Raw genomic sequence first — 26865 nt, 5'->3', positions numbered from 1 at the left:
AAAAAAAAAAAAAAAAAAAAAAAAAAAAAAAAAAAAAAAAAAAAAAAAAAACCAGAGCAGAGAAAGACAACAAATCCCTGCGCAGTAAGTGATACCTAGACAAATACTTTTGGAATAATATAAGCCATCAGCATGTTTATTATCGCTTTAACAACTGTAAAATTGGGGAAACAGCTCTGTTTAAGTTTCAAATCAGTTCTATAAATAAGCACATTAACCAGAGGGGGTTGCATGAACTCTGAAACACCAAGTCATTAATAACTGTCATCACACAGTTATGGGAAGCATCTTCCCCTCTGACACACCACGCGCAGCCACTGTCCTGCTTCCCCCTCCCATCCAGAGTGGCTTATTAGTAAACAGGATTTTTCCTGATTCAACTTTAAAAGGCACAGAAAACATCAGCAATTTCTTGGCACTTTATTTCTTGAGCATTAAAGCTAAAAGCACCTCTGACCTGCTAATGAACCTTGGTTTCAACGCCATCTCTAACAAGTAGGAATATTTTAGGTCTGAACACAAAGTAATAAATTGGAGGACCTACCAGAAATAGCAGGTTAGCATGGGGAATGCAGACCACCCCACACTCTCAGGGCCTCAACTCTCATCCCATTAATCACAGTACCTCACAGGCAGCAGATACACAGCACAGCCTTTGTGTTTTTATTGTTATCATTGAAAGGTTTACTAAAAACAGGAGAAGGTGATTTGTAATTGTTTTGCCATACAGAGAAGGGTTTTTTCCCCCTGATTATAAAAAATATTACATGCTTTTTAAAAAATACTGTGAAAATACAGAAAAATAGACAAAAATAATCACACAAAATCTTACCATCCATAGATAACAACTTATTTTTCTGTTCTCATTTCAGGCTTTAATATATACATTCATGTAGGGTAAATATGTGCTTTAAGGGAAAACTATGCATGGCTCTGAACTTGTAAACACCTTTTCAAGTTACCTGATTCTTCTGACTGTATAGGGGCTCTGTGACTTTCACTGCCTGCAGAACTATTTCACAACTCTGTAAGTTGTAGACAGCCGATAGCATTGACAAATAATACTTGTCTATAGACAAGGGAATAAATTCTATAAGGTGGAGGAAAAATGACTCCCTTATCCACTGTGCAAGAAGCCACTTTTGTAAACATCTGCAAATTCATTTCAATATTTCTGATCCATAAATGTGTCTGTTCTTTGGATCCTCCTTTGAACTGTTGTAACACCTCTTACCAGTTCCTTCACTAGTAATAAGTTAAATAACAGTCTTTAGCATGTGTTCATTTTATATCTGTATGAGTTATTATTTTACCTTGTTTTGAAAATTATAGTTTAACACACACATTATTTCTTTTTTTGCAATAACAGGATTCCACTATAACAACTTCTTTGTAGTCTGCTTTATTCTTTTAACAATACACCATGTAGCTTTTTTCCGTGATGATAATATAGATTTGTAATGACTGTGTAGTATTCCAACTGCATGAATGATCTATACTGATGAAGACTTAGGTGGTTTCTAGTATCTTGCTATTGTGAATGATGCACAATGAACATCCTTGAACAAAATTGTACACCTGACAGATTTTTAGAAGTGGAATTGCTTGGTCAGAATACCTGCAAATTCAAATGCAGAAACCTATTACTGGCAGGTTGTACACAGGTACACTCCTATGAACACTGTATCAGCAGACCCATTGCTAGTGAGGTAGCAAACTTAGCCTACAGGGCCAGGCAGGTAACAGAGATGTACTATTCAGTCCTTTTGTTGAAGGGCCTCAGAACTGAAGAAAGCAGAGGCTCACTGCCTGCCTGCTCAGACTCTCCACACCAAAGGCATTTAAAGAAGAAAAAATGCACACACACACGTACCCATGCATACACATACACACTTTTCCCTAAAATTTAAATTGTCTACTTTATTGAATGGAGGAATGTTAGTGAGAATTTGGGCCTGGCATTAGCTAGTTTAACTAAAAAGCTCACATGCTCTACAAGGTCCCTTGCTTCTCAGATATTTGACAGGAAAAGTCATTCAGCAAGCTGTATCTCCTGCCAATATGGACTGGTGGGGAAAGGAGAGGAGGCACAGTCATTATGTTTTAAAAAACAAGAACAAAATACCTTGCTCCTGTATAATATCTTCAATCAGTACAAAGTATCTAGAAACAATATAAAAATCATTTAGATACAAGAACCGACTTTTTAAAATGCTGTACCTTACATTTATAAAACCTTGCGTTCATTCAACAGAGTTTAAGTTGAAACTTATCCCCCATCCTGTCAAACATTTTTTTTTTTTAATAAGTTCAAACTTATTTGCCATCCTGTCTAATTTTTTTTTCTGGAGATATATTTCTATGCATTTATTTCAAAACAATCATTTTCTTCCCTTTAAATATGTCAGAATAATTTTATTCTCCAAGGGTTCTTTTAATTGTGTGACCACAGTGACACAAACCCTGGAGAAGTATGCAGAGTCTAATGGAAATGAATTTGAATGTCTTAAAAGAGTCAAAGAAATGCAAAACTCATCAAACTGTGAAGGAAGTTAAATATCTCAGTGGAGGAGGAGTAGATCGACGAACTATGTAAAATGCCACTGGAACCTGAGGCTTCACTACTCAAATGTGGTCACCGCACCAGCAGCACAGGCACCACCCGGGAGCTTATGAGAAATACAGAATCACAGTCCCACCCAGACCTACTGAATCAAAACCTTCATTTTAACAAGCCCCCAGGTGACTCGTGTGCATATTAAAGATTGAGAAGCACTAGTCAAGAAATGATTAGGATATTAACAGCAACTGCTATGTCTCATCAGTGTCATAAGCAGGAATAAAGACCAGACCTGTGTCCCTCTGCCTGAATTGAAAACTGAGTGAATCAGGATGGGAATTCCAATCCGACGGTATGAGAATGATATTTTTTTTCCTTACTGGATGTCCTTCAATTCCAGAAAAGTTTAGAATTAAGTATAGAAATGATGGTATTATTAATATATTTGTTTTATGTTATTATGTTTAGAATTAATCTGCGTATATTTGTTATTATAAGTGCTTTATAATCTTTAAGAGAATTTGGCATAGACAATATCTAATAGGTTAGCCTTGGAATTCTAATTCAAAATGTGTACTTGAGTAACCAGTTTAGATTTTGGGTTTATAAGTTAAAAGACAGTTTGTGAATGGGACAGAAACATTTAAGAGGACAAAACACATCTATAAGTTTAAAACATTAGCTTTACATAAATTATTTAAATACTTGAAAGGATTTGTCAGACAACTGAAGGATTTCAAAAGAAATATGGAAATACCATTTAAATGTTTAAGATCACTTAATTATGTTGTAATAAGTCATCATACAAGTGAACATTTTTGCTAGATTTAGAAATTTTTTAAAAATAAGGAAAAAATAGGGTTTTGAATGTGTAACTTGAATACATTTCATATCAAGTTTGTCTACAAAATTTCCCTTAAATAATCTTTTCAACGTGCAAAAATCACCCTCAACACACACACAGGAAAAATCATCTTTATAGCCAGATATTACAGCAAGGTCTTTGAGAGAACTTAGAACTTGCACCAGCATCCAAGTTCACACTTGTTGGCTCCTTATTTCAGCTTCCAGTCACGCTATATGCCCACTTCTCTTTCCTGCCTTCACCCAAATTTCCTGTTTCTTTTCAGAAAGCAATCAGTGGAAACCAAGCAAAAGACCAGGAGCAGGCATATTTCTGTGGGCTTCCACATATGTAAGTGCTAGTGCTATAACAACCACAGTAATCTCTTACATTGTTTTAATAATTAACAGTTGGCAAGTGAGTCACTGTCTCACTGGGTCTGTATACCCATATCATGGTTGAGGACATGAAGGTTTCAGCATCATGACCTGGCTCATGCTGGGGTCACCCCTGGACATCCAGAGTCCATGCATGATCATTTTGCTGCTTCCCAAGGCTCATCAGGGTAAAGCAGTACAGATATGTTCCCCATATTCAGAAAAAAACTCAGTGGTAATTTTTAATTTAAAAAAATACATAATTAGATATATGCATTTGAAAAGAGATAATATATATAAGACAAACATGCTAACTTTCATTAAACCATAATATGTGATAAAACTAGAATATTCCATTTTCTGATGTGGCTCGATAATAGCATTTCCTACACATCTGTGAAGACAGTTCATAGAGGGTTAAAGAGGCTCCTAACGTTCATAATGATTCAATCCAGTTCAATGGTAAGAGTGTTTCTTACATATTCTTATTCTAGGTAATTAAATTTAAAATCTGAAAGAAAAACACACATTTAAATATCTGCTGATTTTCTGTTTAGAGGCTCTGTTTCATAAACAATTTGCCCTCCATCCTGACCTGGCCACATGCACCTCCATGCTCCTATATAGATATCTATATAGATACGTGCATATCTTAAACTTCTCTATATATCTATAGATATATAGATAGATACAAATATCTATCCATAGATATAAGTAAAAAGCTTATTTTTGCAAAAAACAAATGTTTTCTCTTTCAGGTGTACTCAACAGGATCAATCACCTCTTAATTGGTTATTATGATCTGAATGTTTGTCCTCTCCAAAGCTCATGTTGTACTTAATTACCAATATGGTATGTGAAAGGTGGAGCCTTTAAAGGGTGATTGAATCATGAGGACTCTGGCCTATTGAATGGATTAATCCATTCATGGAATAATGAGTTAGTGGTTTAATGGATTATCAGGGAGTAGACTGGGGGCTTTATAAAGAGAGGAAGAAAGCATGTGGAAATGTTCTTGCTCAGCCTCTTGCCATGAGATACCCTGTTCATAGAAATTTCTCACCAGGAAGAAGGCCCTCAGCAGATGCACCCCCTCGGCTTTGGATTTCCCAGCCTCCAAACCTGTAAGTAATAAATTTCATTTCTTTATAAATTATCCAGTTTCAGGTATGCGGTTATAAGCAACAGAAAACTAACTAATACAATTGCTTCTAAGATGGATGCTGAGGTTAACTAGATGGTTAGACTCTACTAAGCCTGATTCAGGCTCTTGCACTTTGACTGGCCCAGACAGGGTGGTAAACAGCCAAATTCTCTTATTTCCTTTTTCATCTCTGATGTGATTACTGTAATATTCTGCTCTAAATATAAGCTTTTCCTCATGATACTCATTCGCTCCATCCTAAACCCAAAGGAGAATGCAATGGCGGTAATAACAGTAGGGATTGGGGCAAGTTGGGCTCTGCCAATGTCAATGAGATACGAGGTGGCTCCGTTAGCATTGCCTAACCACCTTGGCCATTCTTATCCTTGGAGGCTCACTGGTATGCAACTGACTCAGAAGTTGGAAATTATACAGTACAGTAAGTCCTTAGTAGTTAGCTGGAAAGTCTAGAACTGGGTCAGAAAATGAGAATTTTATCATCTATAAATTATATCCACAGTTAAATTATAGTCTAATATCCAACTTTTAATTTACACACAGGGCTAAAATCCACTTCCCACTGATCCATTCATTCAGACATTCCACAAACATTCATTGGGTTTCCCTTTAGGTTTACCTGTCATTCTGGGTGCCAGAGAAACAAGAAACAGCCTATGACTTCCGGCCTCAAGGTACTAATGGTCTAATATAATTATTCAAACATGCACTTACAGGTTATTATATGAAAGATATGACAATAGCACTAAAAAAGTATACATCTCCGCAGGAAAGTGTTAACCTAGCAGAAGTGAACTGTTACCTTCACAAAGGTCAGCTGGCACAGTTGGCCCTTGGCTGGCTTCTGGGGACTCAGCTTCTGAAAAGTTCCCTACACTATAAGATTGTTTTGCCCAGCTGTGGCACTTAATCCCTGCTTTCTTTCTGGGAGTGTGGAATTTCAGTAATTGTGGCTGGTCGTTGTGACTATGTGACTAGACACCAATAACAACTCTGGGCTCTGAATCTCAGATGGGCTTCTCTAGGCAGAAAAACTGAACATGTGTTGCATGGTCTTGCCTGCTGGGGGAGAGAGCTCTCTGGGTGGCCTCATTCAGGGACAAAGCACCAAGCCTGCACATGGATTCCTCCAGACTCGACCTGTGCCTTTTCCCCCTACTGATCCAACTGTGTATTCCTGCTGTGTAGGTATAATAAAGAAAGCCACAAGTACCACTATATATGCTGAATCCTGTGGGTCCTTCTAGAAAATCACCAAACATGTAGGTGATCTTTGGGACCCCAAAACAGTCCCATTGTCCCAATAGTCTACTGTTTGGATTGGTATTTACACATTAGTGCCCTTCCAGACAGTCAGTAAATTTGAGAGCTTGGGGTGGTAGGGGATGCAAAACAAATTTCAAATTCAGTGAAATAAGTTGCCAAATTCATTTCAATTTTGACTCATCTGCTTGTTACTTAAAACTCAGAAGATTTATACAATGTATTTAAGGTGTAAGACTGACAGACACACACACATATGTGCCATGTCTTTGAATTTAAAAGTTTGAGCTGAACATCAAATGACATAGAGAGGACAGAATTAAGCCAAGGGCAGCATGGCTTCTATTAACCTTTCAGCTTCAATCCTTCACTCAAGTTATTTGGCAAATTAAATGATCTTGGAGAAAAAGGGAAAGCTGGCACTAAGAACTTCATGTTAGCATTGTTTTCCATAATTAAATGCAGGGCTTGCTACCAGCATTACCCAAGTGTCATGCTAGGAATAGAGAAGTGTGAAAAGAAACAGTATTCCCTCTGAAAAAGATCCACCCAGCTTTTTCAGCCTTTGCTCTTGTTAGATTTTCTCTGTAGAGATTCTAAGTGCTATAATCATTTTTCTAACATTTTCTTAAATATTAACCTAAATCATATATAAGGCATCCAAACTTTCTCTAACACTTCTTCAGTAGACAGTAATAGCCCTCAAACCTCCTCCTTTACCCACAACGTGTGTAACACATTCCCTTGATGATGGGGAAGCACCCCAAATTGTTTAAGTCCCACTGTGGTAAAAATGAAGGACTTGACACTTCACCTCTGCTAGCTTCTTTTATAACTGGAACAAAACAGTGATATGTGTATGGGCACAAAAGTTCATTTTCACTCATATCCTAAAGATAATGAGATCATACTTAAAGCCCCCTAATCAGGAATCCACACTTCAGAGGCAGCCAAGGCAAGCACTTCAAATGTGTTATCTAAATCTGCACCAGAGGGCTCGCTAATTAGCATAAGGAGTGTCAGAAATCATGTTTCATTGATGAAATGAGCGGTGTTCCAGAAATATAGTAGCTAGAAAGATGGTACAGACCTACTGCCCTTGCATGAGAAAAGAGTAAGAATTGGGCAAAACCAACAGCCAAACACCCAAGAGTAATTCTAGCATTCTGTTTGGTCTTGTGCACAATCCCTCACCCCCACCCAGCACTTGGTGCCTGGTCCAGCTAGACGCCTGAGACCGTGTCTTTCTCAAAGAGAACTCTTCAGGCAGGTACTGCACAGGTAATTCACTGACCTCACAAGAATAGGTAGTAGGTCTGTTCTTTTTTATCTTTCTTTCTTTCTTTTTTTGCCAGCTCACTAATTATTTATGCAAACTTTGATCTGATACTCGCTTTCATTGTAACACTGGAAAATCGCCCACTAGTCAGGTTATGGAGAAGAAGATATGGATCTCACCTATCTTTACTTGTCAGATTTTTACCAAAGAAATAGCCAATTTTGAAATTATCCAATGAGCGTAAGTCCTTTGGTGACTACTCTTTCACTTGCCACTTCACGCTAGCCTGGGGCCCTATGTTCTCTGAAAGGCATATATTTCTGTTTAACTAACTGAATATTTAGCAGCTAAATCTTTGTAATTAAATGAATATTTTATAATATTTTGGAGGAAGAATAAGAGTTAATTACCAACAATTCAAGACAGCCATCGAACTTTTTACACAAATGACAGTTTTCAAGGTCAACAGATCTACTTTAGCAGTTTATGATGTATATAAAACTGGCGGATAGCACAGTTTAGAAAATCATCTAACAATTCCTGAGATGAACAAATAGGTGTAAAAATACAAGAACTGACTTGTAACCAGGCAGCAAAAGTTTCCGTTTTTCTTATTTGACAATGCTTTCCACCTCCTGCTGCTCTTTACTATCATTTCATACCGTTTTTCCCAATGCATTAAGGAAGTGGCACACTCTAAGTTTTTTATTTGGAACACTCAATATATATTTTTTTCACAACAAAACTTTTTTTTTTTAGCAATCTATCTATTGAAAAAACAAAAACAGTTGGATAAGCACATGATGCTTCCCGGGCACATTCCTCAAACTAAGACTCAGAGCCCTGTGGTGGTAAAACACCTTCCACTAAGTTCTTCCTCTGTTGCACGTGGACCTTCTAGAGCAGCGGTTCTCAAAGTGCAGTTCCTGGAACAGCAGCAGCAGCACCACGTACAAACTTCTCAAAAATACAAACTCTCAGGCCGCACTGCAGACCTAATGAATCAGAGGCTCTGGAGGTGGGGCCCAGCAATCTGATGATAACAAGCCCTCCTGGTGATTCTGATGGACATTGTCATTTGGAAATCAGTGTTCTTCAACATTTGGTACACACTTAGTTAAACTTGGAAATACTGACTACAGATGTACCCAAGCTGTCATCTTTAGAGTTAGGGAAGCAGATGGCGAGGAGGCTAATCCTTCTGTCATGCTTGACTAGCAAGGTAAAGGAGAAGTGATCACACAAAGCACACAAAACCCCTCCTACCACCGCGCATCAGACCTCACTCCAATGCCAACGTGGCTGCCATCTTCACACGTACCATGGAGTTATCAGCTGCCGTTCTACAGCTTGCTCCGGGCAAAGTTGCAAAACACCTATTGGTAACTAAAAAAACACCACATCTCATAATACCACTACGGTAATAACAAAAATGAGTTCATTAAATCATCAGGAATGGCCATGTCATATGGTATCCAGTGGCATGAAGGCCAGTCACAGCAGTGCCACCACAGGGCTCTGAGTCTCAGTTTGACGAATGTGGCCAAAAATCTTAGTTATGTTTCAAAATGTGATACAGTTGCTTCAATTGGCAGAGAAAAGGTGCAGCAAATTCAAACCAAAAACCAACCCCCAAGCAAGCTAATGCTTGAGGGGAAAACTCTCTAGAAAATAGTTCATCTGGTTTAGTTTAATTAATTTTATTGGACTTTTTTTTTTTAGGGAGGTTTTAGGTTCACAGCAAAATTGAGCAGAGGGTACAGAGATTTCCCATATAGGAGGATACTTCAAACAGTTCATGAGTGGTGTTGTAACACCAAGATCGAGTGTTCAGATCCCCTTACCTGCCAGCCACCAAAAAAAAAAAAAAAAAAAAAAAAGGTTAAGGAAACATTCATATTCTCTTTTAATTATATTCTTCCACAAACTTTTTGAAGTACTCTCGTATTTCCTGCCCCACCCCCCATACACACAACCTCCCCATATCAAACTCCCATAACAGAGTGATTTGTTACAATTGATGAACCTACATTGACATGTCATTATCACCCAAACTCCATAGTTTACATTAGGATTCACTCTTGGTGGTGTACTTCCTATAGGTTTGGACAAATGTATAAAATGTATTCACCATTGCAGTATCACACAGAGTAGTTTCACTGCCTTAAAAATCCTCTGGGACCCATCTATTCATCCCTGTCTCCCTCCCTCACCACAACCCCTGGCTGCAACCACTGATCCTTTTACTGTCCCAATAGATTTTTTTTTTTTTTTTTTGGCGTCTGCCCAGTATAGGGATTGAACCATGAACCTTGGTCTTATCAGCACAACACTCTAACCAACTGAGCTAACCAGCCACCTCTGACTCAATAGTTTTGCCTTTTCCAGAATGTCATATAGTTGAGATCATAAAGTATGAAAACCTTTTCAAATTAGCTTCTTACATTTACTAATATGTAGCTAAGATTCCTCCATGTCAATTCATGGCTTCATAGCTTATCTCTTTTTAGTTCTGAATAATACTACATTGTGTAGATGTAATGCATTCACCTACTGAAGGACAGTTTGATTGCTTCCAAGTTTTGGCAATTATAAACAAAATTGCTATAAACATTTGTTGTGCAGGTTTTTGTGTGGACATATTTTTTCAGTTCCTTTGGGTAAATACCAAGGTGTGCAAGGTGTGTTTTTGTAAGAAATTGCCAAAGTAGCTGTACCATTTTGCATTCCCATCAGCAATGAATGAAAGTTCCTGTTGTTCCACATCCTTATCAACATTTGGTGGTGTCAATGTTCTGGATTTTGACCACTCTAATAAATGTGTAGTGGAATCTCTTTGTTGTTTTAATTTGCATTTCCCTGATGGCACATGACTCAAAGCATCTTTTCATATGCTTATTTACCATCTGTCTTCTTTGGTGAGGTGCCTGTTAAGGTCTTTGGCTCATTTTTTAATTGGGTGGTTTTCTTCCTGTTGAATTCTAAGAGTTCTTTGTATATTTTGGACAACAGTCCCTGATATATCTTTTGCAAATATGTTTTCTCAGTCTGTGGCTTGTCCTCTCATTCTTCTGATGGTGTTTTTGCAGGAGAAAAGTTTTTAATTTTAATAAATTGCAGCTTATCATAGTTTTCTTTCAGACATTGTGCCTTTGGTGTTGTATCTAAAAAGTTTTTACCACACCGAAGGTCACTAGGTTTTCTCTATTATTATCTTTTAGGAGTTTTATAGTTTTTCATTTACATTTCAGTATATATTCCATTTTGAGTTATTTCTTATGAAGGGTGTAAAGACTGTGTCTAAATTCTTTTTTGTTTGTTTTTTGCATTGCATATCCAGTTGTTCAAGCACCGTTTGTTGAAAAGACTATCTTTGCTCCACAGTATTGCCTTTGCTACTTTGTCAAAGATTAGTTGACTATATTTACATGTGTCTATCTCTGGGCTCTCTATTTTGTTGTTCCATTGATCTCTTATTTGTCTATTTTTTTTTTGCCAATACCACAGTGTCTTGATTACTTTAGCTTTATAGTAAGTCTAGAGGTTGGGTAGTGTCAGTCCTCCAGCTTTGTTCTTGTGTTGGCCATTCTGGGTCTTTTGCCTCTCCATAAAAACTTTAGACTCAGAATGTTGATATCCACAAAATAATTTACTGGGATTTTGATCGGGATTGCATTGAATCTATAGATCAAATTGGGAAGAACTGGCATCTTGACAATATTGAATCTTCCTATCCATGAACACAGACTACCTCTCCATTTATTTAGTTCTTTGTTTTCTCTCATCAGAGTTTTGTTCTTTCTCCCATATAGATCTTGTACATATTTTGTTAGATTTTTACCTAAGTATTTCTTCTTTCCTTCAGTGCTAATGTAAATGGCATTGTGTTTTTAATTTTAAACCTCACTTATTCATTGCTGGCATATAGGAAAGCTTGACTTTTCTATATTAATCTAGTATCCTGCAACATTGCTATAATCACTTATTAGTTCCTGAAATTTTTTTGTCAGTTCTTTTGGATATTCCACATAGATTATCATGTCATCTGTGAACTAAGACAGTTTTATTTCTTCCTTCTGAATCTGTATACCTTTTATTTCCTTCTTTTGTCTTATTGACTTATGTAGGACATTCTAGTACAATATTGAAAAGCAGTGGTGAGAGGGGACATCCTTGCATTGTACCTGATCTTAGCAAGAAAGCTTTGAGTTTCTCACCGTTAGGTATAATGTTAGCTGTAGGTTTTCTATAGATATTCTTTACTGAGTTGAGAAAGTTCCTTTCTATTCCTCGTTTACTGAGAACTTTTATCAATGGGTTTAGATTTTGCAAGTGATCATGTGATTTTTCTGCTCTGTTATGATATGACAGGTTATATTAATTGATTTTCAAAAGTTGAACCAGTCCTGCATACCTGGAGTAAATCCCACTTGGTCATGGTGTATAATTCTTTTTATACATCATTGAACTTGATCTGCTAATATTTTGTTGAGGATTTTTGCATCTATGTTCATGAGAGATGTTGGTATGTAGTTTTCTTTTCTAGAATGAGTTAAGAAATATTCCCTCTGCTTCTGTATTCTGGAAGAGATTGTAGAAAATTGGTATAATTTCTTCCTTAAATATTTGGTAGAATTCACCAGTGAACCCATCTGGGCATGGCACTTTCTGTTTTGGCAGGTTATTAATTATTCGTTCAATGCTTTTAATATAGGTAAACCTATTCAGATTATCTACTTCTTCTTGTGTGAGTTTTGGCAGATTGTGTCTTTGAAGGAATTGGTCCATTTCATCTAGGTTATCAAATTTATGAGCATAGAGTTCGTTTATAATGTTCCTTTATTATCTTCTTAATATCCATGGGATCACCTCTTTCATTTCTATTAGTAATTTCTGTCTTTTTTTCTTAGCATGGCTATAGGCTAATCAATTTTATTGATCTTTTCAAAGAACCAGCATTTGGGTTATTTTAAACTTTCTTTATTGATTTCCTGTTTTCAATTTCACAGGTATCTGCTCTAATTTTTATTATTTCTTTTCTTCTGCTTAATCATTTCATTTTAACTAAAGAAGAACAAAGGTCAAAATGCTAGATTCTATATAAAATCGTGTGTAAAAAAACTACTTTCTGGAATGCTAGACTTTGAGGTACCACCCCCCAGTGTTAATTGTTCATCATACTGTTACTGTTGCTAGTTAAGATACATCTACACACCAGCAAAGAAACATCTAGCAAAACATAAGCTGGACAAAAAGAGATGGCAGTGTTTTTATTTGGTGAATGTCCAGCAAAGATTTCATTGAAATAAATTGTGTTTTATGTACTCAGTTATATTTTGAAGCTAGGTATTAAATCAAAATGCTTGCCATCCTGTGCTCAGTTGAAGTGTTTGTTCAATGCCATATTCCTTGTAAAGGTCTTTGAAAATAGACCATAATCCGTGAAATTCTTACAAGATAATGACAAAATGTTCTTTAGAGCCAAACATATACAATAACAACAACAGCTATGACTTATATAGTGCTGACTGTGTGCCAGGTACAACCTTAAACACTTCTGCTAATTCTTTTTTTCTTTTTTTTTTTTTTTTGTCCTTTTTGAGACCAGCTGCACCGCGCTCAGCCAGTGAGTGCTGTGAGTGCACCGGTCATCCCTATATAGGATCCGAACCCGCGGCGGGAGCGCTGCTGTGCTCCCAGCGCTTCACTCTCCCGAGTGCGCCACGGGCTCGGCCCTCTGCTAATTCCTTTAATCGTCTTTAAACAGTGCTATGAGGTAGGTGCTATTACCCTCTCCATTTTATGGGTGAAGAAGCTGCAGTGCAGAGATGGAAAATATGAGGGGTCTTCAAGAAGTTCATGGAAAGATGTGTATTATCTTCCAATTCCATTTTTCCACAAACTTTTTGAAGTACCCTCATATGCCATCCAAGGAGACCCAGCTAGTAAGTGGATAGAGATGAATAATAACAACTGACATGCACTGCATGATAATGCTAGGTGCCACACTATTCACTGATCCAGATCATCTCATTTAACCATTATAGAGAACTGGTAGATATGTGCCACTTTTAGAAACAAGGAAACGAGACTCAGGTTTATTAACTTGCCAAAACCCATGGTGTTGGTGTGTTGTGAGGCTGGGATTCCAGTCTAGGTCAGCTCACTCTAGATCCATGCTCCTAAGTGCTATGTCACACTGCTATGTGATACTATGGCTTGAATGATACAGACTCAATACATAAACATAACTCTAGCCTTTTCTCACAACTGATTGGTACTCCTCAATATGCCAGAATGCTGGTTTTGAGTATCTGCAATATGGGATACCAATAACCACTGTATGTTTGAGGCATTTTCCCATCTGCACTCTCAATGTGCTTGGGTCTCTGTAATCTAGAACAGCATCATTCTTTGACTGTGACTCACAAAAAATTAACAAATTTTAAATTTCAACCCAGTACACACACACACACATATGCACAAACACAGAAACAGCCCAATATACACACATGTATATTTGTGTAGTTACATATAAAGGGTGTTCAAAAAGTTCATGGAAGGATTCATACTATCTTTTTTTTAAAAAGATGACCAGTAAGGGGATCTTAACCCTTGGCTTGGTGTTGTCAGCACCATGCTCAGCCAGGGAGTGAACCAGCCATCCCTATATAGGATCCGAACCCATGGCCTTGGTGTTATCAGCACCGTACTCTCCCAAGTGAGCCACAGGCCGGCCCCATACTATCTTTTAATTCAATTTTTCCATGAACTTTTTGAATTGTTCCCAGATACATATATAAATAGAAATAAGAGTTTCAACAAACAACACTTTCTTACACAAAGCAATACTTAGACAATATCTTTATTATGCGTGATAGATTCTGATATTTTCTATTTTTTTTTCTATTCTATTTCACTATAAAATGCTGGTTGCAACTCACTCAAATTGACTTCATAAGTCACTAGCAAACCAGGACCTGCATTTTAAAAAATACTGCCCAAGTATTTTATCAGGTGAATATTTTCAAGGATTTTTGTAGTTCTAAAAACCAATTTTTATTCTTAAATTTGGGCAGCCATTCAACAAACACTACTGACCACTGCCTCTTCTCCAGGCAGTCTGTTGTAAAGTCACTGTAAGTACAAAAATAAATTTAATTTAGTTCTGCTGGAAAGACATTCATACTCATGTAGGAAACATGGTTTTGGAAACAGCTTATATAGAATGCAGTATGGTTGATAACATAAAACATTTATGAAGGTCTATTGGAATACACATGAAAGTAGGGAAGAGTTGGGGAAGGCACCATCAAAAACAAGGTGACACTGGAATCCTGCTGAGAAATACCCATAGGAATGGGGGCAGATGAGCTAGAACATTCAAGGCATAAGGACCTGGGTATACTTCTTGTTTATCATCAGGTGGTCAGTATCTTCTAAAACAGTCTCTCCAAAAATCACATTGACTTAATTAATTGCCATCTTTTCCACTATATTTTCTTTCAACAATAGGAAGAGAGAAATTTATGCCAAATTTCATATACAGTTAAGATAAATTCAGGTTTTCCAAATACTCCTCAGTTTAGCTCTCTATAACCCCCAAAGTTCATGGTCTTCACTGGGAAATAAAGAAAATGTTATAGGGAAAATATGAAGATATGACACATTTGTGGATATACTCTTCTTTGAAAAGTTAGAGAAAAAAGATACTGTGCAATGGTGCAAGTGGAGAGGGGACAGCCACACAAAAAGACAATCATAACATAGTCTTATTTCCTTTCAGAATTCACAACCCAATTCTCACTGTATGAATGGAAGAATTATCATTTATTTTCTTTTAATGAAATTCTCTTTTTATCACCATGCCACATGCAAAGATGTATTTGAGCTTCAGCTTTAGTTAATATTTCATTGGTAGGAAGTCACTGTTGCCAATCTTGAATAGGCAAGGCATCCAAATATATTGATGTTGTCATCATAAAAAATTATTTAAGCCCTCTCTTTGGGATACTATTGCATTATTACATGACATATAATAAGTACAATAGAATTAGCACCAACGAGCATTATGGGAGATTTCATTTAAAAAACCAATTAAGTAATTATATGGAGCCATTTCCAAAATAAAGATCCTGGCCACTCTCATGTACTATGAATATGAAAGTAAGAAAGGAAAAATTAGCTATCATTGCTTCTTTGATAAGTGTGCTATGCGCTCCATGATAGGGAGGCATTCTAGCTTATTAGCAGGGAAGGATGTGACTTATGAATTTTATGGTCATGGTGTTGCATATGGCAGGTGAAATTTTTTAAAGGCATTTTACCTGAAGTAGAGTTGAAATGTCTTGAGGTGGGGACAATTCAAGGAACTGCATGTAAACAATAATAGACATGAAAAACGCAGACTACCCACCTTCAAAATTATTTACGATGTGGGGTCCTGTAACTGCACCTATGGATTTCCTTTTATAATCACTTAATCATCTTTCATAGGTGAAATAATGAGCAGCCAAAAACATCATCTCCAAGACTGCAGATCATCTGTCATTCTCTTTAATCCGACTGGACTTGACAGCCGTGATTTCTTATTAGAGAAAATTTTATGACCTCGGGTAATGGAATTCAAAAACTACCAAAACGTAATGATTTCTTGTGAATATGCAATAAAGGTGTAGTGATATTTGATGAATGGGACCTCTGGGAATAAACTGAGTTCTTTAAACTATCACCACTATTAGCATTCCATTTTTTCCTTTGATACTTACATGATGCCAAAACGGCTTACATTTGTGATGACGTTTTTAAAATGATTCAGTGAACAGTTTGTCCCTTTGAGGTGTTTTCTATTCCAGGAATTGTGGGAGTGAGTAAGCCAATAGGAAAAGAAAGATAGGAGTGGGGAGGATGGGTGATGACGGGTTTGGAGAGACCTTTGGAAGAGTCAGCCCCAGCATTAGGTCTAATGGTGGTAGGTAAGGTTCCAGGTTTCATCTTGCTCCAGTAAGTCTTAATGATATTCATTTGTGGGGTGTTATCTTTGTACCCATGCTAGAACACCATCCCCAGAATTCTGATTCAGTGGGTGTGGGGTGGGGCCTATAAAATCTTTGCAGGTGAGGCATCTGCTCACCTGTGCTCAATAATGACTTCCATGGTGAACATGCACACCATTCATCTTAAGACTTGAATGAATTCTTTTAAATAGGAGCTGAGGAATTTAGCTGCCTCACCTATGTCTGAGCATGAAATATTCCTATATAAAGAGGACCTTAGTTTGTACATGAGCACTTACTAGAAGAAATGTACGATCCTCGTGCACTTTGGCTCATGGAGAATAATGCATTGGAAGAAATCTTATTGTAATTTTTAATAGCTCTGGGTGACAGCTTCTATTGCAGTTTGTTTCAAGGCTGAGCATGCAATGGGGGCATTTATTCCTCTCAGCATGTGTATGAGTGAATGGCCACCAGAGACAATGATTTGAACTTGGAAATCAAACTCAATGGCTGTCTACCATGCAATGCCGTATGTCTGGGGGCTCACAGGCAGCTGAGTGCAATCTCTGCCTACCTAGGCAGGCAGATATTTCTAAAGGCTTCCTCCAAACATGCATTTGTTTGGTGTTCAGGATTTTTATTTCTATTCTCTAAATCTGTGGTATATTTTAAATCAGTGTATTTCCATTAGCAAAGATGGAAAAGTAGCTTAGGGCTTTTAAAAAATCCAACTGTGTTGCAGACTACTTTGCTAGTCAATACAATCATAAATATATATATTTTTTCTTTCATTTATTTCTCTACCTACCCAAGTGATATGTTCCACTTTTAATGTGCAGTCCTAGTAGAGAATAATTAAAAATTATCAGAAAATTGTGCCCTTCTGATTTTCAGGGAACTTAAAGAAAACATTTCTTTGATTTATCCCAGGAGACCTGCCATTTCAGAGAAAACACTGCAAGACTTAATGAGCCAAAGACAGGCACCTCAGCCCAACCTTAATTTCTAACTTGGTTCAAGGAAGTCAATTTAGAAAGTTTTAAGAGTATTTTCAATACTTCTATTTATATTCGGAAGAACACTACACTGGTGTGTATGTCTTAAAAAGCCATGGACTATGAGTGCCTACCAGTGAAAAGAAACGTTAAAGCTATGTCCTTGGAAGACATGGAGGGTTGCGAGGAGAGGGTCAGAGATTCAAGCCCTTATTATACTTAAAATCTTCAATACCAACCAAAGCTAAGCATAAACCTATAAACTGACAAAATTCAGATATAAAATTCTTTGGTATAATTATTAGACCATATTTCAATCTTTGGGTGAAAGATCAGAAAATAAAGATTCTTCCTTGAAATAGCTCTTTTCCAAAAACTTGTGGATTTCTTTATTCTCGAGAGGACCTTTGTTTGAGATGGGAAAAAGGAGGCGCGAAGACTATCATCTTGGACTTTCAATGAATGTAAATGTGTGCTTTGTGGATTTGTGGAGGATGAGCCATGCTGGCTAAGGGCAGATTTGGGGTGAAGTCAACCAGTAAATATGGACGCCAATGTATGCTTAGCCAAGCATATTACTAATGGATAACTTGTTTATGTGAAGAGCAAGTCAAGGCATCCTCATCTCATTTTCTAATCTCCATCTCATTTTTTATTTTATTCTAGTGTCCCGGTTGAATGGCCCAGAAAAACGTACCCTGTGACTCCTGGCAGTTGTGGTGGACCTAGGGAGGCAAACGCTTTCTATTGCCTTCATGGTGCTAACTTATGCATAGATAGCAGCAGTGACATTTTACAGAGAAGAACGAAGGCTCAGAGAGGTAAACTAGCCCAAGGAAACACAGCTCGTGAGTGGCAGGACCAGACTTGAAATCCCAGAAGTCTGGCTCCAGAGACCTTGTGTTTAACTTGCCTCAGTATGACAGACTTTAGGACAGCGATCTCCATGAGCAGCGTGGAACCATGGCAAGTGTTGATGGTAATCAGTTGTCCTCTCCCTTCCCTTACAAATTGGCTGAAATAAAATTTTTAGTTTATTCAGTTTCCCAAAAGCGTCGAATTTGACAGGAAGAACAAGGTCAGATCTCACTGGATTCGAATGAAAATCTTGGCTGAACTGATTTGCGTAGGTGATGAATCCATTACATATTTTTTACGGTCCTGGTGCTAACTGGTTCTCTTTGCCTTTCCAGGCATTTTTCTCATGATTTCACCAAAAAAAAGTCAACTTTTGGGCAGAGCTTATTAAACAGCATGCTGGTTTAGGAGTAGAACTGATCAAAAAAAAAAAGTGATGACTAACAATTATATATATATATTGTATTTTTCCCCTATGAAACTGAACAAAGTTTTGGATACAAGGTGGGCCTAAGAAATATATCTAGGTTTCAGGCAACATTTCTAATTGCATTAAAATAATTTCCAGGCAGGGCAATACGTGTTGGATCTCAGAATTTTAATGGTTTTTAAGCAGCTCATGCTAAGAATACAAATGTTATACTGAATATACATGACGCAGGAAAAAGCTTGATCTTACTCCTTAAAAAACAGAATTAAATTTATAGACCCCTTTAGGGTAAAAATAATCTGTATATTGATTGACAAGGTCTCTGGATTAAGACTTTCTCTTACTTTGAGTCACTTCTTCCATATCGCTAATAATTGGTGATTACTAAACAGCGTAGACATTTATTATTGAAATCATCTGCATCCATTCTTCAAGTAACTCCACCCTGTTTTTTATTTTGGAACTATCCCCTCCTTGCTTAGTCTTTATGGTTTGAGTAGAGCTGACTCTATTCTCAGCTCCAGGGGTAGACAATTCACCCTAACCTGGCCAAAGGGAGTGCCACCATGTGTTTGGGTACAGAGATGAGAAAAGTCTACCAGAAATGATCTGGTATCATTTGCTGGTGTCACCAGGGGAGAAAAACACTCTTTAACAGCTATAAAAATATAATCCTTAAGCTTCCAGTGAAGAAAAGGCTGCCTGAAAATGAATCAACTTAGAGAAAAATAGAGCCGAGAGGCAGAGATAGAGATTGGAACATGAAGACAGGGCTGCTTTACGAGCATGCAACCTGTGTAGTTTCACACGGCCCTGCACCTTGGAGGACCCACACTTGGTTTAATACTACGCTGGCATCATCTGAAAATTCTTAATTTTTGAACAAATGACCCCACATTTTCATTTTGCACCAGGGCCCACAAATTATAGTCAGTCCTGCTGAAAGACTTTGGTAAGACCTCTGGATCCAGCCATATGTCAAATTAGACCTATCCTGAGACCTTTCAGTTGTGCAAGCCCACAGATTCTCTTTCTTTAAGCTACTTTGGGTTGAGATTACTCTGCATGAAAACTAATTCTAATCTCATAGTGTAACAACTTAGATGGTTATCTTTCCAACCTCTCACCCAATTCTGGAACAAATTCTTCAACCAGCTCATAGATGATTATCCATCCTTTTTCTAAAAACCTTCCATTGTGGAAAACTCACTACTTTATATGGTAGACCATTTTGAAACAACTATATTGTTTTTTAAATTACTTCTTCTATAAATTTTTACCTATAAGTTCTATCTCTAATCTTTAGAATTATTAAGATAAATCACATCACTTGCCACATGACAGACCTTCAAATACTTGAAGACAGCTATATTCACATCCTGCAACAATTCTTTATTATTGAGTTAGACCCCAGTTCCTTCCATTCCCCTTTTATTCAGTTTCCAGTTTATGAACATCCCAGGCAGTATCTAGTTTGCCAATATCCAGATTGAATGCAAACCCCCAATGTGAACTACAATTAAATTCTTCCTTCCTTGACTTTGGATGGAACGTGTCTATTAAAGCAGACTAAATGGCATTAACTTAAGCAACTAACTCAAGCCAAGCTACTAGCCAACTAAAGACTTAGAGGATATTGTCAGGTGAATAGTCATTAGGCCAAGCCACCTCATTTTTGAACTTGAATAAATGACCATTTTAAGAGATCGGCAAACTACAGCCAGTGAACCAAATCGAGCCCACCACCTTTTTTTTTTTTTTGTAAATAAAGTTTTATTGGAATGCAGTCACATCCATTTTTTTACATAGTCTATGGCTGTTTTCACACTACAGTGACAGCGTTGAGTAGTTACAACAGAAACTGTACAGCCTGCAAAGTCAAAAATATTTACTATCTGGATCTTAACAGAAAAAGTTTATCAACCCCTGGTTTAAACCAACCATATAAACATTTACATTTTTCTTTGTTAGATTTTATTTTGTTAGTTGGGTCCTTCATTCCAGCTTGGTGCTATCTCCTTTAATTCTATCAATATGTTAACTACATCTTACTTACAGACAAATGGTCTCAAACATAATCGTATTCCCTATCCCCAGTCTCCTTCTAAAATTTGTTTTAATTGATCTGTGATGCATTGTGATGGGTATTTTAGATCACAGAGGAAATTACCCTTTACTACTATTAATTCACTCCTCAACATGGGGATCTAAAACTGGCATTACCAGTTTTATTCTTAATTGAACAGGAAAAGTGAAAGCAGTGTTGTCTGATAGAACTTTCCACATTTATTGAAATGTTCGACATTCGCACTGTCCACGATGGCAGCCACTGGTCATGAGTAGCTATTAAACACTTGAAATATGACTAGTTCAGTTGAGGAACTGCATTTTTAATTTTATGTACATCAATACATTTTAAATTAAATATAAATATGTACACATGGCTAGTGGCTACTGTATTGGTCGGTACAGCATTATAGGGTTAAGAACACTAAGAAACAGTAAACTCTTCATGCTCTGTAAGCAATATTATCTTGTTCAAGGCTCTGCTACAATTGCCTCAAGAGAATTCCCTCATTTCTCTCATATCCAATATCAACAGATGACTGGCAGGCTGAAGTCCATCTTGTCCATGACAGTTCATGGCAAATGCGGGCTTTGAACCCAGTTCATGTCTGAAAGAATTCTGGGAAAGAAACAAACATATCACTTTTGAAAAAGGCTAGGTAAGCAAGACAGCATACAAACTAGAACACAACAGAGGCTATTTGGAAATTCATTAAGTTTTAATTTTACTACAAATTTCTTTATTGAACATCAGAAATCCCTGTGTGGGGCACTGGAATTTGTGGTTAGAACCAGGGATGAAAGCTGACTTGACCTAGTTTCTATGGAATCACTTCAGGAAGTAAGGTTGGATTCTTCACTCCTTAGTGTTGTCAGTCTTATTTCTCCATGAAGCTGAGTGCCCAACATTTGCGGGCATCTCTTTCTTGCATGATTAATTGCCATTCTTCCATGTAGATCATATGGAAAAATCTCCCTTATTTACCATATCCTGATGTGCAGCCTGGATTTGCAGGCCATTCTAATCTATGCACTGTAATTTCCAAATCTCCATCATCCAAATTGCTCTCTAGAGATTCAGATGTATCTATGCAACTGTGGGAGATAACAAAATATGGCCATGAATTCTTCCCATTTTGTGTGCAAAGACACTTTCCAAGGTGCTTTTATTGCTCCTCGCATTAAGAGGGTGAGTCTATTTCCACATCCCTCAGACTTGGGTTGATCACATGAATTGTTTGGTCAAAAGAATGTGGCTGAAATGACACTATATATCTTCCAAAGTTGGGCATTAAGCTCCACCACCTCAGCATGCTGCCCAGAGGACCCATGTAAGGAAGGAAGTCAATCTATGGTCCTGAAGGATCAAAGACAGTGTGGAGAAGAACCAGCAGCTGGGAGCCACTGCCATATAAGCTTGTAAACTTCTCTTGGACCTAACAGCCTAGCCACATCCTGAATGAATGCAGTCAGATGAGTGAACTCAAGCAAAAGCAAACCTAGAACTGTCCGGAGAACACACTGCATTGTGAGACATAATAAATTGTTGGTATTCTAAGCCATTAAGTTTTAGGGTGGTTTGTTATGCAACAACAGATAATGGAAATGCCAACTATCTTCAAGATATATCCACTTGCACGTCTCAGAGGCATGTCAAATTTTATTCCACAATTAAAATGCATCTCCATCCCCTTCAGGATTCCACAAGCTGTCCTTGAGCTCCACCCCCAATCCCCAGCCTGCATGAGGTGCCCTTGCAAATGCTTCTCCGTCTAGCACACAGTATTACAAACTCCTACACCTTTTCCCAGCTCTCAGAGCATACACCATATTTATACCCTGTATCCACAACTCCTAGAATACTAGTTGGCACAGAGTAGGTGCTTAATAACTATTTGTTAAATACCAAATGAATGAACCATGCATCTAGAGACCTCAGCTATCTAGAACCACAGAAACACAAAAGTAATGGGGGTGAGGGATAACAAAGCAAGAGCCACCCAACCAGCAACTCAAGACTTCATGCAAAGACTACTGTGTCTTATTTTATATACGAAGGTACTTCAAAAAGTTCACGGAAAGATTCATATTATCTTTCAATTCTATTTTTCCACATATTTTTTGAAGTACCGTCATACACTTATGACTAACTTAGTGATCCTATCATGCAGACTAGAATAGAAATGACCTCAATGCTGGAGAAGAACATCTAAATTAATTTTTTTTTTAAAAAATCACTTACAGTAGGCATCTTAATCCATTCAGGCTGCTATAGCAAAATACCTTATACTGATTAATTTATAAACAACAGAAATTTCTCACAATACTGGAGGATGGGAAGTCTGAGATCAAGGCACCAGCCGATTTGGTGTCTGGTGAGGGCTTGCTCTCTGCTTTAAAGATGACATCTTGCTGCATTCTCGCATGGTGGAAGGGCACACAAGTTCCCACAGGCTCTGCCGTCATGACCTCATCACTTCCCAAAGGCCCCAGCTCACATCAGACTCACACCATCACACTGGGTGTTTAAGTTTTGACATACAAATTTTGAGAGGACACAAACATCCAGACTGTAGCAGTAGGTAAACCAAGAGGTAACAGAAGTGATGACACAGAAACAGAAAGCAGATAAATGAAATGAACTTCAAAAAAAAGACAGGAGAGCCAAAAAAAATTTTTTTTGGTGTCTCTTCTTGCCTAAGCCACCCTAAACTTCTCAAGAGCCAGTAGAACATAAGTAGTATGAGGGTCAGTATTATCTCCTTTGTTCACTAGTATACCTGGCCCATTGTCAGCACTCCGTAAGCTCAGTAAATGTTGATCGAATGAACAATCTTTAAGGCAATCACCACAGATAGCACTGATCAGATTTATGTCTAAAGTGAAAATGAACCTGAGTTATCAGAAAAAGGTTAAAATATGTTCATTACACCAAATTTTAAAACATGGAGCAGGGGGTAACACCTTGGAAAAAATTCTACTGAAATTACTTTTCAAAGTTTGGACACATATAAGCAGCAAACTTTATTCATCTGAAAAATTTATGAATATAACTGCCAGATAAGTGAGTTAGAACATGTCTATTTTTTCCTTGAATGTTGAGAGCTAGAACTGTCTCTTGCATTTTTCTATATTTTCACTCTGCCTAGCACACCAGGTATAAACAATAAAACTATAATTTTTTTTTTAATTTATGGAAAATTTCAAACATACCTAAAGGTAGAGAGAATAATTTAATAAATCTCCAATGTGACCACTGCCCTGATTCAGTGATCATCCACTCTTGGTCAACCTTGTTTCATAAAAACCACATCAACTTTCCCTTGTCCATATTTTAGAATGAGTAATTGGTTTAAAATCTATCTAATCACTAACACCTATAATCCAGCAGGTAAAGTTTTCCAATTTATTTCTATTTAATGGACACTAATTAATAGCATCTTTTCATTAAGTGATGATCTCATCTAAGTATATGAAAAACAACCCACTCATAATGGCTTTTTATTTTTATTCATCAGATAACCAAATGTCACACTAGAATAAACGATTCATTTTTATTTTAATTAATTTTATATCTGTCGCTCTTATTAAGCCATTTTTCTTCCCAAGGATCTGAGAAAGTGCATTTACCAGACATGACTATGCAAACCACGTAAGAGAAAAATCACCTACTAGTTTACCTTTTTCATTAATACTAGATTTTTTTTCAAAATGCCACATTTCTTTATATTTTCTTTGCCTTTGAGCGAAATTATATATTCCAATTGTAGTTTATTCTAATGTTCAGAATACAAAACACTGCTATTTTGCTTAAAGTTTAAACAACACATTAATCAAATGTTTAGAATATTTGAAATCAATTTTAAAACGTACTTAACATTAACCACTGTCTTGAAATAAACTTGTAACGAAGAGAAAAATTTTCTCAAACACATTTTATTATCTAAACATTTGATTGAGGCCAACGCTTCTGCACATGCGCAGACCTCTGACTTCTGGTCCTTTCTGTGCTTCAACGGAAGTGCCGCTCAGTTACCACTGCGACAGCGGAAGCTGGGGTTGTGAGCTTCCTGCTTCAGAGCGAGTAAGTGTGGGTCGCGCCTCTTTGTCTTCAGCTTTTCGAGGAAGCCTTCTGTTGGACTTTCTCTCCGTTCTGAGGGAGGCATTGGTGGCAAAGTGTCCTTTCTCAAGAAAAGGTAGTTGAGATATCCAACTACGTGAAGGATACGTGTCCAAGCTCTTCGCAGAGCAATCCTCTTTCGATGTCGCAGTCAGGCCAGCCTTCGTTGCACTTCGGGAGCAGCTCCAATTCCAGAAGCTCACGGTCCGATCCCCGGAGGCGGTCATGGTCCAGCAGTCGGAACCGGCCCCAGAGAAGGAGATCAAGGTCTCGTTCCAGAAGGCACCATGAGCAGAAGTACAGGTGCTCCTTGCCATCTTACTCGCAGAACCGGTCGCGATCCCGCAGCCGCCGGCACCAAGAGCGGCGCTGTGAGCCGTCCAGGCGGTATTACCGGTCTCCTTTGCCCTACAGATCCCGATCGCGACCCCGATCCCGTACCAGGTTGCACTCTCCGGGAGGGTCGTATTACAGAAGGGCCTCCGCGATCGCACGGGAGCGACACCACTACTGCTCTGGTCGCAAGGTGTACCAGGAGGAACACCGCAGGCGGAGGAAGAGATCCAGGACCAGGTCTCGGAGCAGAACCCCTTTTCGCTTAAGTGAAAAAGATCGAAAGGAGCTGTTAGAAATAGCAAAAGCCAATGCAGCGAAAGCTTTAGGAACAACCAATCTTGACTTGCCAGCTGGTCTCAGCGATGTTCCTGCAGCCAAAGAAACAAGCCGTAGAAAAGCTGTACCAAATAATGGTGCAAAGGTCAAGCTGTGGGAAAAGGTAACAGAAGATGGGACTAAAACTTGCAATGTGAAATCTTCCCCGAAAAGAAGCATAGCTTTTAGCTCTAATAATTCTGTAGCGAAGCCAATACAGAAATCAGCTAAAGCTGTTGCAGAAGAGACATCTTCAGGATCTCCAAAAACAGATCAGGAAAAACGTCCACGTGGAATGTGGATTCCTGTCTAAAAGAAGAAAACTAATAGCTAAGGTTGTCTGAAACTGCACTGTATTGCAAGTTTGTGTTTCTAGCATTATTCCTATTCCTTTTAGCCATTTAGTGGTAATTGTTCCAATTAAAAAAAACGAACACAAGAAGATCTAAATACTTAATATTCAAATATTAACATTTTGGATTTTGCTTGCAGATGACATAGCACAAATGGACCAAAGATAACGTACAGGTGGGAGTGTTGTCTATATATTCATAAATATTGTATAGTATTAGTTGATTACATAGAAGTGAAATTTCTAAGACAAACTCAGTAGTTGAACTGTTTGTGTTTTCTATATTTTCTTGTTTATTAAAAATAAAAATTTGTTATTGAACATATACTAGATTTGATTTTAATTATATAGATTTTTAACATCACATTTAGTCTTACATTTATATTAATATTTTTTGAAAATAAAATTTGGTGAAATACAGCCCCCATAAAATTGTTTTTTTGGTGGCTGGACTGGACAGTGATCTGGACCCTTGACCTTTGTTTTATAACACCACCCATAAAATTCTTACATGACTTTTTTTTTTTTTTTTAAATCAGTGACTTCCCTACATAACATACTTTGTCATTGCCAAAGTAGAGAGGGGATTAAATCAAGAGTAGGAAGTATTTTGTCCATGGCTGGTTGAGAGGAATTATATTTACTACATTTATTTCACCTTTACTCCACATTGGAATCACCTGGGGCGTTTCTAAAACATCCCAATGTCCAAGTCACAACATGGACCAATTAATATGGATCTCTGAGGCTGGAACCAATATGAGCTGAAGCTGGCTTGGCTCCTACCAGCTTACAAGAGTTGACAGTCCATGTATCTTCCCAGCTCTGCATTCAGGGACATCAATATTAGTGGTTTAAAATTGGCAATGGCAGACTATTTACACCATGGAAACGGGCAAATACTCTAA

At 37.6% G+C, this 26865-nt stretch overlaps 1 protein-coding gene and 1 pseudogene across 2 annotated transcripts in view; one reads left to right on the top strand and one right to left on the bottom strand.

Moving 5' to 3' along the window:
- Positions 1–26865, bottom strand: part of FRMPD4 (FERM and PDZ domain containing 4) — a 587189-nt gene that overhangs the window by 530040 nt on the left and 30284 nt on the right. The gene's annotated exons all lie outside the window — the stretch shown is intronic.
- LOC103589411 lies at positions 25097–26235 on the top strand (annotated as a pseudogene).

The sequence above is a fragment of the Galeopterus variegatus genome, unplaced genomic scaffold (genome assembly GCF_000696425.1).
Source record: "Galeopterus variegatus unplaced genomic scaffold, G_variegatus-3.0.2 Scaffold38, whole genome shotgun sequence".
Taxonomy (NCBI): Eukaryota; Metazoa; Chordata; class Mammalia; order Dermoptera; family Cynocephalidae; genus Galeopterus; species Galeopterus variegatus.
Note: the sequence above shows the minus strand (reverse complement) of the source record. Positions and strands in the feature narration are given on the sequence as shown.